The sequence below is a fragment of the Macrotis lagotis genome, chromosome X, assembly GCF_037893015.1.
Source record: "Macrotis lagotis isolate mMagLag1 chromosome X, bilby.v1.9.chrom.fasta, whole genome shotgun sequence".
Taxonomy (NCBI): Eukaryota; Metazoa; Chordata; class Mammalia; order Peramelemorphia; family Peramelidae; genus Macrotis; species Macrotis lagotis.
Genome location: NC_133666.1, coordinates 516,929,311 through 516,942,972, shown reverse-complemented (window position 1 = coordinate 516,942,972; position 13,662 = coordinate 516,929,311). Strand labels below are relative to the sequence as shown.

The 13,662-nt window shown below is 38.4% G+C and overlaps 1 protein-coding gene across 2 annotated transcripts in view; it reads left to right on the top strand.

Moving 5' to 3' along the window:
- JARID2 (jumonji and AT-rich interaction domain containing 2) overlaps positions 1-13,662 on the top strand; it is a 329,755-nt gene that overhangs the window by 104,271 nt on the left and 211,822 nt on the right. Inside the window, exon 1 of one of the 2 annotated variants that reach the window (XM_074207419.1) lies at positions 9,192-9,247. The exons of the other annotated variant lie outside the window; for it this stretch is intronic. The gene's annotated coding sequence lies outside the window, so the exon portion shown is untranslated. Of the gene's footprint in view, positions 1-9,191; positions 9,248-13,662 lie in introns of those variants that run through there. 2 annotated transcript variants of the gene reach the window in all.

Below are 13,662 nucleotides of genomic sequence, written 5' to 3'. Positions count from 1 at the left end.
TGTTCTCCCTCTCCCCTCCCCCATATATCGCAGGCAGATAAGCTCTTTGGGGGTAGACAGAGTGTGTGTTTATGTGTGTGCATCTGTCTTTGTATCTACCAACTCTATTATTATAATTATTATTTATTTTTTTTTTTTTGCAGATCATCCAAAGGTTTCAGACTTATGTTATTGTTGCAAGGATCCTCTGTGTCAGTTTCTTTGACTATCTCTCTAGTCTGGAGAAAGATGTTTGTTGTTTCTGTGTGTTTTTGTAAAGAAATAGTTGTTCATTTATCTTTTCTCAGATTTCCTTTAACTGTTGAATTGGAAGCATGACGGAAACACAAGGGACAGAATCCAGTCATTTGACTTGCAGTGACTTTATATTTTACACATAGCTTCCTGATAATCAATTTAAAGTTGATCTCTTATTCTGATCTCTTTGCTTGCCCCCTGCTCCCATCCTCCCTTCATTTTGCCATATGCCAGTTCCTCAAATAAAATACTTCCCTTGGAGAAACTCCAGATCTCTCCACTCTGCAGTATGACAGTACAGTAAAGATTATAGATAGTGGCAGCCAGATTTACACTTTATTTATGCATCATTTCCTGCCACTACACTGTAAACTCAGCAGAGGCGTGACAGGTATTAGTAGTTTATCTAATTTTTTTCTCCTAGAATAGCTAGCAGAGTGATTTTCACCTAGTAGGTCTGTAATAATTACTGTTGAGTTAAAGAATAAAGTTTATTCTTATGAACTTTAAAGCAGCTTCCTTGAGAGTGAATTTTGAATAACACCATTTAACATTTTTTGAACATCTATGTGTGCATGAGAGAGAGAGAACAGAAGGAAAATTCTATGTTTTGTGTAATGTATTTAAGAAAATATGTCACACAGTCCCTAAGTGTTTTTTGCATGGTGCTTTCTTTAAGAGTTAGAATAAAAGGGAAGAAATGGGATGAGAATTTATTCACTCAACATTACAAAGTATGCTTTGTATTTTATTTAAATTAAAAACAGTATTTTAAATTAAAAAAATTTAGGGAGACATTATGGTCTTAATGGATAAGTCTTTGTCTTTTCAGATTCACTCTCAGAATTGGGGTTTAAATCCTGTCCCTGACAGTTTTTAACCTTGGGCAGTTCACTTAACCTCCAATGCCCCAGGCAACTCTTCTGTGAGGTACTGTATTACCCAGGAGTGTTGCCATATGAGCGGCTGTTCTGGTGCCTCTCTGCCTTAGAATTCTCTGCATGGATATAAGAGAGTTTCCCTACACACTAAATCACAGGTCTGCACTTTTCTCCTTTATATTTTCCATGGAAGTGAACAACTAGTTTTGAGTGTATTTCTGCATTTACACCATAGGTGATTTTTTTTTTTTGTCAATGTATTCATTTTGAATTTTATTAAAAATTCTGTAATGTTTACATTTGAATAGTTCAAGCCCAAGTGATTTGCCAGAAACATTTCAAGTTGAATTCCATTAATTCTTTCATACTGGAGGAATGGATGGATGAGTATTGATTTAAAGGGGTAATGTGCCAAAGTCTGGCCAAGAACTAGAGATCCTAGTCTCTGGATGCTTACCTTTTAACGGTGATAGACCTTAGGGGAATGAATGGCGATAAGGGAAAAGTATTTTGGTTTGAAAAGTTAGTGGAACCTTTGTGCCGACCCAGTTGATTTGATTATAGCTCTATAACAGGATGAGGAGAGTTGAGAAACAAGAATGGTCTAAAGGTTGTTGGTGAGAAGATAGCTACCAATAGGGGTGGGGGGAGGTTGAAGCAATGCTAGGGTGAAGGGGTTAATTCCTCTTCTCAGTCATGGTTCCTGCTTAGGGTGGCATGCTATGGCTGGGAAGAAAATGGTCATGGAATAAAAGATTCTTCTGGGTTTTCCTCTGCCAAATGTGAAAGTATCCTGTGAGAGTATCCCTGTAGTATCTTCAAAATGTATGACAATATCAACTTAGAAGTCTTATTTTATTTTTAATTAACTCTATTTTTGCGTGTGTGTGTGTGTGTGTGTGTGTGTGTGTGTGATGTGTGTGTGTGTGTGTGTGTGTGTGTGTGTGTGTGGTGCATGCTTAACAAATCCAATCCTGAGCTGAACTCTATTAGCAGAGTAAGTCCTGTTGCGGCTTGGAAAAGAAATCTCAGCTGAAAAGATATGAGAAGCAGTTGTAATTCAAGAAAAGGGTGCAAATATCTAGCTACTCTTGCTGCTGCATGGAGGTTTAGTTTCTGTGATACTTTACTATTGACTACCTCCTTCCGATTTGGAAAAGAAAAGGAAATTTATGAAGTTGGTAAGAAGTTTTCCTCTCTGATACTGTTTTCTTAAGATAGTTTATCTTTTTTTCTAAGATATTCAGTATCATCTGAAGTTATTGTTAAGGTAATTAATGTTACATAAAGAGCTCCACTGATACAGTTTTAAAAGGTTTTGATTGTTAGTGGTGTGCATTTGCATTAAAGGATGATTGATTTTAATGTATATATAGCAAGCACTATGGAAAATACTACTTTCAGCAAAGTACTATGTGATGTCACAGAGTGTACAAATATTTTTTTAAATGTATAATCTCTACCCTGAATATAGGATGTTTATAGAATTAAATCTGACACAAGGCAACCTAGGAGCTGTCTTGGATTCCTTGCTCTTTCTCATCTCCCATAGGCAGTTATTTCCAAGACTATTGATTTCAGCTCTGTAGCATCCCTTGGATAGGTCCCCTTTTCTGCCACAGCTACCACTCTAATGCAGGACCTCAACACCTCAGTCTTGCTGACTATAGTAGCCTGCAGGTGGGTCAACTTGCCTCCAGTCTTTCCCCACTCCTGTCAGTCATTGAATCAATTTTCCTAAAACATAGGTATCATTATGTCACCCTCCAGTGTCTCCCTGTTGCCTCCAGGATCAAATACAAAATCCTCTGGCACAAAGAGACCTAAAATGTTTTTGTAACTCAGTCCCCCCCAACCTCTTCCTACAGTGGTCTTACACCTTACAACTTTTCTTTGATCCAGTGATATTGGCTTCCTTGCTATTTCAAAAATAAGGGAGGTACTCAGTTCATTTCTGTGCGTTTTTGATGACTGGCCCCCTATAACTAGGATATTCTCCCTCTTCATCTCTGCCTCCTGGCTCCCTTCAAATTCCCATTAAAATTCCCATCTAACAGGGATCCTTTCCCATTCCCTCTTAATTTTAGGGTTTTCTTTTCTTTAATTTTTCCCTCTTTATCCTATAAATAGCTTGTTTGTGCATGTTTTTTCTTGTTGCTAACAAATTAGTTCTTAGGAACTATCTTTTAATTTTAATGTATATAATATTGTGTATTCACTGTGCCTAACATATCCTGGACACTTAATAAATGTTTACTGAGCAATAAGTCAAAATATAATGATGACAAAAAAAATGTCTAAATAAATGAAGGTGCTGTAAGATAGAGAAAAGGACAGATATCCCTTTTTTGACAAGGATGTTCTGTTTCAGGGAAGACTACATGGTGGAGGTGATACCTGAACTTGGCATAGCATCAGAAGAAAATAAATGAACCAGAGATGGGGCATAGGCTATGTTTGAAGCTTCACAGAATCAGGTTGAGATCACAGTAAAGCCACTGATCCACTGCTGAGAGTGTTAAAAGTTGGAAAAGTTGGTCAGTAAGGGGGGGGGTCTCCCTATCTATTCCAAGTTTTGAAATTTACTCCTGATTCTGAATTGCTGTAGCAGTAAATATCAGATTTGAGATGAGGATAATACTATTTTTTGCCTTATTTATGTATTTTGACACCCAGATTTTTACTAGACTGTAAACCTTTACAGCATCAAGACTGTATGTGTATGTATACACAGACACAAAGGCAGACACACACACACACACACACACACACACACACACACACACACATATCCCATTCCACCCCTACCTTTCCTCAACATCTAGCATCATCCCGTATCTTTTAGTTGCTCAACAGATATTTGTTTGGTTAGAATACCATGAATACATTTCTGTTTTAATTAGACCATTGGTATTAGTCTGGCATCCCATTCTTAGAAAGTAGCCTGCTTCCAATAGATTTATGGCATCATGTGATGGATGACACCCTTCACAGTAGTAGTTCTTGAAAGGAATATCCTGGGTAACTTAGCCAATTCAACAAACATTCATTATTAAGTAACTTTTGAGAGGCCTCGTGGGTTGGGGAGAAGATAGAGAGATATAGGTTATATGTAAGTTTAAGTAAGGATAAAGAAAGTAAGTACATAACAAAGTAAATATAAAGTGATTTTGAGGGATATTAACTAGATATTTGAGAGAGATAACAACCTAAATTTCAAGTGGGTCCTCAAATTTAAAGAAGACCGAGATCCAGAGGATTTTAAGTGATTTTTATTGCCTGTGGTTGCACAGTTTGTAATTGTATAAGGTGGGATTTGAACCTAGGTCTCCCTGACTTCAGATTCTGGGCTCTATGCAGTTTCTAATGACTTGGGGTCCTTCTAGATTCAGGACACCAGAATTCAGTTGCTAGTACAAATGCCTCGAGTCCCTACAGATGCAATTTAAGGGAAGCAGCAGTACTGGCCATTTGGACTGGGGATGGTGGGATGGGGGAGAGACACACATAGACAGAGAGACAGAGACAGATATACACTCTGTGTGTGTGTGTATGTGTGTGTGTCTGAGTGTTAGATGACTTAGTGCCAGTGTAGACACTTTTGATTAAAGAAAACTAAAATGCAGGTAAAGCAACTAAAGGTTTTGTTTCATTCCTTTTTCTAAGTTTAGCTATTAGCAGTACCAGTCAGAGCTTTGTGAATATAACTTGATCTGGAAGGAAGGATGTAATTTTAGTAATTCCATCTGCTACTCAAATTAGTTCTTGTCTGTATTTTCTATTTCACTCGCTGTATGAAGTTGGGCTAGTAGGTTAAGAGGAATTAATAGAGATGGGCTTTTATAGGGAGAGCTATTTCCATAAAGGTTGAAAATTTCCACTTCTATTTTCAGAATGTGCAACCCAGAGGTAGAGCGCAAATTAAAGAGCCCTATTTTAGAAGGGAAGCTGGATCGTCAACTTGATAATTGCCATTTTGGCAAAAGATCATTTATGGGTTTTGGCTTGCCAGACGTGAATAGCTATTCTTCAACAGCTGAAGGAAAGAGAAGGATACCATAAAGGGAAGTTTAAACTTGTGAGGGAAACGCCAGCCCACCCAATTCCCTTCTTAGTCTGAAGTTTTGTTTACACCAACAAAACCAAGAAGAAGTTAAAAATCTGCTGGATCAAAAAGCAATTTCCAATCTCCGGCCCTGGTTTTTAATCATTGACATCCTCCCTTTTTTAAAATCCTGAGCTATTTTCCCATCTAAGACAAAGGAGGCATCGTTTAAATTTACTATTTTAAAAAATGCTGTCATTTCCTCCTAAACATAATTGACCTTTTCAAAATTTAGGTCAGGTCAATTATATCTTCCCTTCTTAGTTAGAAAAGAATAAAACGAAGCTCCTTGGGGTCAGGGGCCAGGTTTTTTAGTTTTCTGTGGTTCACGCCTACAGCCTGGCACAGAATATGTGGTGTTGTTTTTTCCTCTTTCTGAAAGATGCCTGTGACATCAGGAAAGTGATGCCATGATAAGCATGTGAATTGAATGAGAGATATAAAAGAGTAAGTTTAAGTAAGGATAAAGAAAGTACATAACAAAGTAGATATAAAGTGATTTTGAGAGATATTAACTAGAGAGAGATAACCTAAAATTTTAAATTGGTGATAAATCTAGAGGTCCAGAGGGTTTTAAGTGATTTTTATTGCCTGTGGTTGTAGTGAGTCATTAGCCCTACCTTCTCCTCTGGATCTGGGTCTGGGGGACAGATGTGAATCAGGATGTCCCCTGGCTGATAGGGAAACTTTGGTTTTTTGTTTGTTTGTTTTTTGCAAGGCATTGGGGTTAAATAACTGTCCAAGGACACTCAACTAGGTAATTGAGTGTCTGAGGCTGAATTTGAATTCAGGTCCTCCTAATTCCAGGGCCAGTACTCTATCCACCAAGCCTGCTCCTAAGATTCCTGAATTAAACATGTTTTTCTTCTTGCTCTACACAGGATTCTATAGGAACCATTCCAGTTTGGCCTTTGAGGATTTTGACATTTATTTAACTTTAATTAGGGTTCATCTCAATGTTTTCTTCTGCATCCCCTTGCTTGCTACCCCCTTCTTCCTATGCCACCCCCCCCACCTTGGTTTCATACCAAGCTACCCCTTGGGCCAGCCATCTCAAAAAAAACATGGAACTTGATTTAGGGTGGACCCTGGATGGAGGTGGGGAGGGGAAGAAAAAAAGACAGATGGGAGCAAGCATGATGGGCAACTTCCTTAAGCATATTAGTAGCATATTACATGCTACTCTTGCCTCTTCCCCTGCCTTCCATCCAGAAAAAATCTTTTACAGTTATTTGGGTATAGATTGTTTCTCTCTCTTCCCTCCTGTCTTCTCTCCACCATTCTTGTCCCTATCTTTATTTCCAGTTAGATTTGAAAAGTTTGGAGATGGTGAGATGTTATATATGAGTATATGTATAAATTAGACATATATTTGTGTCTGTTTAAGTAAGGCCTGGTTTTCCCTTACCTTGTTCTGGCGGAACATATATAGGCACTATCTCACACTGATCCATATAGAAGCTTTGCCTGTTGGGTTTTGGACTTGAGTGAGTTGCCTGTCCTTAGGCAGCCTGGTGTGGCCCACCCAACCTCCCTCCCCAAGTGGACTGTTATATTAGTGATAGACTTCTTGAAGACATCCAGTTCTCAGGTTTCAGGAGTTTCAGGAGGGATCCATCCCTGGGGTACTGGTTTTTAGGAGACTAAGTTTAACTGTCACAAAATCCTCGTATTTATCACCTTCTTTATTTGTGACTATCCCAACAGTTTGATTATGATGTGACATCCTTTAATATTTCAGATCTGTCCTTTATTGTGTGCTTGCTCACACTTTTTCCTCGAATCATCACAGTAGGATATGCATTAGTAGCTTTTATGAAACTTTGTGTATGGTTTAACCCTTGCCTAATCAATAAGCATTTAATGCTTAAATATTTTACTGGAGTAATTTGTTTTTGTATCAGTTATATTCCTCTCACTGGTTCTCAGTGACCCATGACTTAATACAAAGAATAAAAAAGACGGGAGAAAACAAGTCCAACATAACCAATTCCTATATCACACAAAACCACAAAGTATAAGATGGAGTTTCACATCCATCTATCTTCTTTGGGACTGACCTGGGTTATTAGAATTTCACTGTATTCTGTTTTTCAGCAAGGATTTCTAAATCACCTACTATATGCTGAGTTTACAAATTAACCAAGGAGCTTATGTTTCGTTGAAGTCTTTTATTTAAAAAGGACATGCCACAATCCTTGTAATAAACTTTAACAAATGATTTTAAGTGACTAAAAATGATCTTGAAGATCTAATTTAGTTCTTGAAGGAAGAAGAGGTTTAAAAAATAACAGGTTGTGTGCTATTCTCCCTGACCCTTGAATTTTACTGATTTAGGGAGGTCTACTATGGAATTGCTCATGGAAGTAATGGTATGCATTGCTCTTGTCTTCAAGAGTATAATTTTTCCTATAATGCTTTACAAAACACTTAACTCTCATAATATACCTCACTGAGGTTTATTATTTGCCTAGGAGTCATTTGGTTACTTGAATGTTCAATCAAGATTGAACCCCAATTCTAACCTTGAAAGAAGTGAACTCAAAGAAAAGGGTAGAGCCATGCGGAGTTGAAGCATCAGGGAGGCAGTCTTTTTGGATTTGTCTCCAGATTTGGGATGGAATTGCAGAAGGCAGCACCAGTATGAACAAAGGGAATGGGATATTTAGTAATCTTGGTGGGTGGAAGATTTGGAGTTAATGGATAGGTGAGAAGAAAAGGGTTAGGTAATGATTTCTCTTTTTGAGTGTTCTGGGGTGACTATAAGAAGAACCTTCTGCTAGTTTGAGGGAAAGGGCAGTTTATTTCAGTTATCCCTTAAGATGGGGGGTGGGGGAATGGAGACAAACTTCCATTGATGAGAGCTCCTAAGAGTAAATATAAGACACAGCTTGTTGACAATCCTCACAGCCCATCTCTAACTGGGGAGTGTGAGGCTGTGTGTTGGGGTGGGTAGGTGACAGAATATTGCATTCTCTTTTGTGCGGACAATGTGAAATGGCTTCTGATCTGGCAAGATACAGTGTACAGTTTTGAGGGCACAAACTTCCTATTCCCTGTTACTTTTGCATTTGCTGATTATTTAAAAGCAAATGCTTCATGGGTTAAATTGGGCCAAGCCTTTCCTAGATTTCTGTAAGGTTGCTGTGTGGTCCTGTTATACACACACTTTAGTGTCACCGTTATAAATTGGATGTTTTGGCATCTGTAGCTGCTTCATTTGGCAGGGAGATGTACAGCTCTTCTAATGCCTGAATCACTTTCCCTAGAGCTCTTTCCCCCTCTCCGGTGCCCCCCCCCCCCCCCAGTTTCTCTGCTAATCACATCCCTGGTGTTTCTCTCTCCAGATTAGTTATGGCCTGAGTGTTGATTCAGAGATGCTAATATAGGTGATAGTTTTCTTTTTTAGTTAAAGGAAACTACTTTGCAAAAATCTGAAACTATTTAAATAGTTCATTCCTGTCCTCATTCTCCTTCACCCCTGCCCCCCTCCCCCAATAAAATTGATGGGACCAGCTAGCTAGACTATACCTCCTATAGCAGAATTATCTTTTCCTAGAGGATAGATACGATTTCAGAGACCTCCTTGTATGCCTATGGTATCACTCCCCTTCCCCCCATAGGACCCTCTATGCTCCCCATCCCCCAATGTATTTCTTGCTATGAAATTAATTTAACTGATATGTAATACTGACTATCTATAAAACCTTAAAGGCAACTGCACAACCTAGCAATCATGCCCAATACTGACCAATCAGAGTGAGATTCTGAATGGCACCAGTGTAGGTTTTAACAAGAAAAGCTCTCTGGGTTGTTAACATGAAAATTGCTCTAGATTTTTTTTTTTTCTGAACAGTAATGTCATGATGTCCTCTGTAAGCAAGTTGTTTCCTAGTAACAAATGCAGAATCTATGTAGGTGAATTTATTTTTCTAGCACAGTGCTGTTCAGATATGGAATTCTAAAGAAAAGGATTTGCTCTACAGATGGTGTACTTCCTAAATACCTAAGAATTATTAAGGAGGTAAATATGGTGTGGACGATCAAAGGGCATATTTTGAAAGGATGACTACTCAAAGAAAAAATGCTGGATATACGTTTTTTCCTTGTGAGTCTGTTCCCTCCCTCTTCCCCCTCCTCAGTCCCCCTTCCCTCCCCCTTAACCTGATGTAAACATGAAGTTGTCTGAATGTCTATTAAGCAGCTCACTTTGCTGTCCTATCACGTACCTAACAGACAATTGATGGCGTGCTTCCAGCTGGCAGAGCAGTGGAAAGGTAGTATGCAACTTCAACTTTTTTTTTCTTTTCAAACATGATTGTAAGTCTAAATTCACTGGAGAGTAAATATTCATTGAATATGCAAAATAAAGAATAAATCTGAAATTAGCTTCTCTGAATAAACATATTGCTGCACTATGGAGGTAGTTTCTGATTTTAAACAGGTGCAATAGGCATAGAGATTTATTTTTTCTTCCAAAAGGATGTGATTGCCACCTAACTGTAAGCCTGGTCTATTAAGTAGACTTCATTGTCTTCTTTTTTTACTCTATTTAAACTTCACTTATTTCTACTCTGCCAAGAGATTAGAGGTGTGTTTCATAATGAGAATTGCTCTGAATAAGACTGCCTTTTAATGTTTTTATTTGTTTGTTTATAGTCACTTTATGTTGTTTGGCACAAACAGTGCCTGGCTAGGAGGAAGTACTCACAAAATGCTTTTTGACTGCACTTGGTTTTCCTTGCTTTGCCCTGTTCCTCTGAATTCCTTTTTCAGTGTTTCTTTTGAGTCAATAATATTCCATTATGTCAGTATACTAGAGTTTATTCAACCATGTCCCTACTGATGGGTACCCACTTTGTATCTAGTTTTTGCTGCCAGAAACAGCAGCACACATTTTATATAAAGAAGATTCATGTGGTATAGGTTTAGTTTGTTCACAGGAAGAAGATAAACCTGATGAGTGCTTATGACCATAGTGTAAGAGGGGAAAGAAATGAGCCAGTGATTTTTTTAAAATGCCTACTCACTAGGCTCACTCATTTTTTTTAAATTTTATTTATTTGCCCAAGGTCACACAGCTAGGCAATTAAGTGTCTAAGGCTGGATTTGAACTCAGGTCCTCCTCACTTCAGGACCCGTGCTCTATCCACTGTGCCACCTAGCTGCCCCTCATTCATTCATTTTTTTTAAGGTTTTTTGCAAGGCAAATGGGGTTAAGTGGCTTGCCCAAGGCCACACAGTTAGGTAATTATTAAGTGTCTGCGACCGGATTTGAACCCAGGTACTCCTGACTCCAGGGCCGGTGCTTTATCCACTGTGCCACCTAGCTACCCCATTCATCCATTTTTAAAAATATTTTTTGAATGCCTGTTGTGTCAAAGGACAAAGTAGCATTTTGCCCTGGTCAGTTGGAAAAATTGTTTTAAATTCACATCCATCTCTAAACTTATTCATTCAACATACTTTAGTATACTGAATATTTAATTTTTGCTTAATTTAAAATATTGAACTTTTAACTTTTTTCACTGTGTAAGGAACAGCTCAGTCTTGAATTGTTTAGAGCATTGGACCTGGGATTATCAGGAAGATCTGAGTTCAAGTCTAGCCTCAGATCCTCAATAGCTGTGAAATCCTAAGTAAATCACTTAACCCTGTCTTCTCAGTTCCTCAACTGTAATATGAAAGGGTAAACCACGCCAGTAGCTTTGCCAAGAAAACCCCAAATTCACGATGAGTTGGACATGACTAATAACAATGAAAGATCTCTGCAACAATACCCCACTTTTCAGTTGCATAAATTGTCTCTTATAGGATACACTTAACATTCATAATCATTATTGATTCTTACAACCAGCGCTGTCAGATGTCTAGTTCCGTCATTGTTATCCTTCACTTAACAGAAGAGGAAATGCCAGGTTCAGGGACCCTAAATGAGTTGCTCCAGGTGGATAGCTATGTTACAGATCTAGATTGAGGCCTTGGCTCCAGAGATAGTGCTAACTCTGGTAGACCTCACCTAATTCTTGGCTTGAGTTGTGAATTATTTCATTTATATGTACTTAGACTTAGCCTCTGTTCCTAAGTCAGCTTCTTTGCTATCTGGATCAGTTGGGTTGAGGGTGGGGTAGGGGTTGGAGACTGGCATGTAATGGTGGTGTCTGGTAGGTGGGGAGTGTATATGTGCATGAATGCACTGAGGGCATTACCCCTGCCAAAGTGTTGTGAGTCTTGCAGGTCCCCATGATGAATTAGAATTTGAAATAACTTCTAATTATAGAGTTAATATGATAATAATGTTAATGGTGATCATTAGAATTTTAAAAACAATTTACTTTACCTCCATCTCAAGTCTAGTATCTAATGAACTCTACAATTTCCACCAACTATTTTTAAAATTCCCTAGTACAATACCTGGTACAGAAGCAAGTCTTTAATCCTTCTCTCCCTCCCAATGTAAGATGTGGAATAAAGTAAGATTTTAAAATCTGATTCCATTTGGTGGGAAAGAAACCTTTTTAAGCAAAATTTTCTGTCAGGTGGATCAGTTGCTTCCTAAGTGAGGGATGCTACTCAGGGTTTGGTCCTGGCCCTCTTCTCAGTTTTTGTTACTTCACTTGGTGATCTCACCGACTCCCATAGATTTAGTCACTACCTCTATGCTGAGGACACCTATACTTACTCTGTTCCTCCAACCTCACATTCCCCATTGATTTTCAGACTTCTCAGACCAGATGTCCAATAGACAGCTTGAATTTAATTTTTCCAGTGCAGAACTCCATATCTTTCCTCCACAACCCCCCCCCCTTTACTATAGAGGACTATACCCCCCCCCCCCCAGCCCCTCAGGCTCTCAAGCTAAAGGGTCTTCCTGGATTCTTTATTTTCTCTTAGGGTCTGCTGATAGTACCTCTGTCACATCTCTCTATTATGCCCCCCTTCTTTTCTCTGATACTGCCACCAGGCCCTTATCATCTCTCAAAGCCTGGAGGTCCACCTGCCTCAAGTTGCTCATCCTCTATTTAGACCCCAAAGTGATTTTCCTAAAACAGAGATCCAACTCTGTCCCTCCTCCCCCCCAAAAAACCAAACCAAACCAAAACAAACAAACAAAAAAAAAAAAACCCAAAGCAAAGCTCCAGTGACTTCTTGTCCCCTCCTGGAGCAGATATAAAACAATCTTTTTTTTTTCTTCATTCAGAGCTACTTTCTAGTCTTCTTAAGTTTACTTCCCAACATTTACTTTTCTTTTCCCTGGACACTAGATTCCTGGCTAGTTCATGAATAAGACACTCCTCCCACTGGGCTTCTCTCTCCCCTTCTGCCATTTCTCTTCTCTTCTCCTCTCCCCTCCTTCTCTTCTTCCCTTTCTCTAGCCCTCACCCCCTTCCCTGCTGCCATTTCTCTTCCTCCAGTCCTCTTGGCCTATCACCCTCCCTGACTTCTTTAAATCCCTACCATCTAAAATTTCATCTTCTATAGGAAGCCTTGCTACCCCTTTTGTTATTTCCTATTCTTCTTGTATAAAGACCTTGTATTTCTCTTTGAGTACCTGTTGTCTCCTTTGTGGGTCCTTTTTGTGTTTCCAGTGCTCAGCCATATAATAGGTACTTATTGATTGACAATTAGATTTAGTTTATATTTAAGGGAAATTCAAGATTTCTCTTTCTTTGACAAAAAAAGATTAAAAAACCTAATCACTTCTCCCTAGTCAATTTTCTTCTGTTTTCAGATCTAGAAAAGACCTTTTAAACTATAACACTCAATTATCCCCTTGTATCATCTGGGAACTAGACAACAAAAAAAGCTTAAGAGGGTAGAACTTTTGTACATGAATCTGCTTGAAGAATCACAGTTTCACACCTTACTCTGTTCTCTGAGGTATTTATACCTATTAGTAGGTGTTCATACCAGAGGCTGTACAACTGACTGTACAACCATTTTGAAAATAAAGCCATAAGGAAACCTATTTCTTCAACACTATGCAGGACTCCTACCATTGGCTGAAGAGAATAGAAAAGGGAGAATTTGAATAATATATATTTCTTCCAAAACTTGGCATGTAATGAACTTTTTGAAAAGGAATTTCCATTCCCATTTACAAGTTATTAGATTGAGGCAAACTTGCTGAAAATATTTGTTCTGTAATTCCACTCAGGAAAATACAGTTCCTTTAAAAAATAATTTTAGCCCCTTCCTTTTCCCCAACCTTTCTGCTCAGTATCCTTCCCCAGTTCTCTTTGAGGACATCTAAGACAGTGGGATCTAGGTTTTCTCTAGGATCTTAGAGACTACCTTAAATCACTGGTAAATTGTTATTTGATTGTCTAGTTTTGCTTTATTGTTCATATATCATTTTAAGATTTATAATGTACTTGTCCCACATTCACTGTATTATAGGTAATAAGGTAAGAATCATTCCCCACTTCACAGATGAAG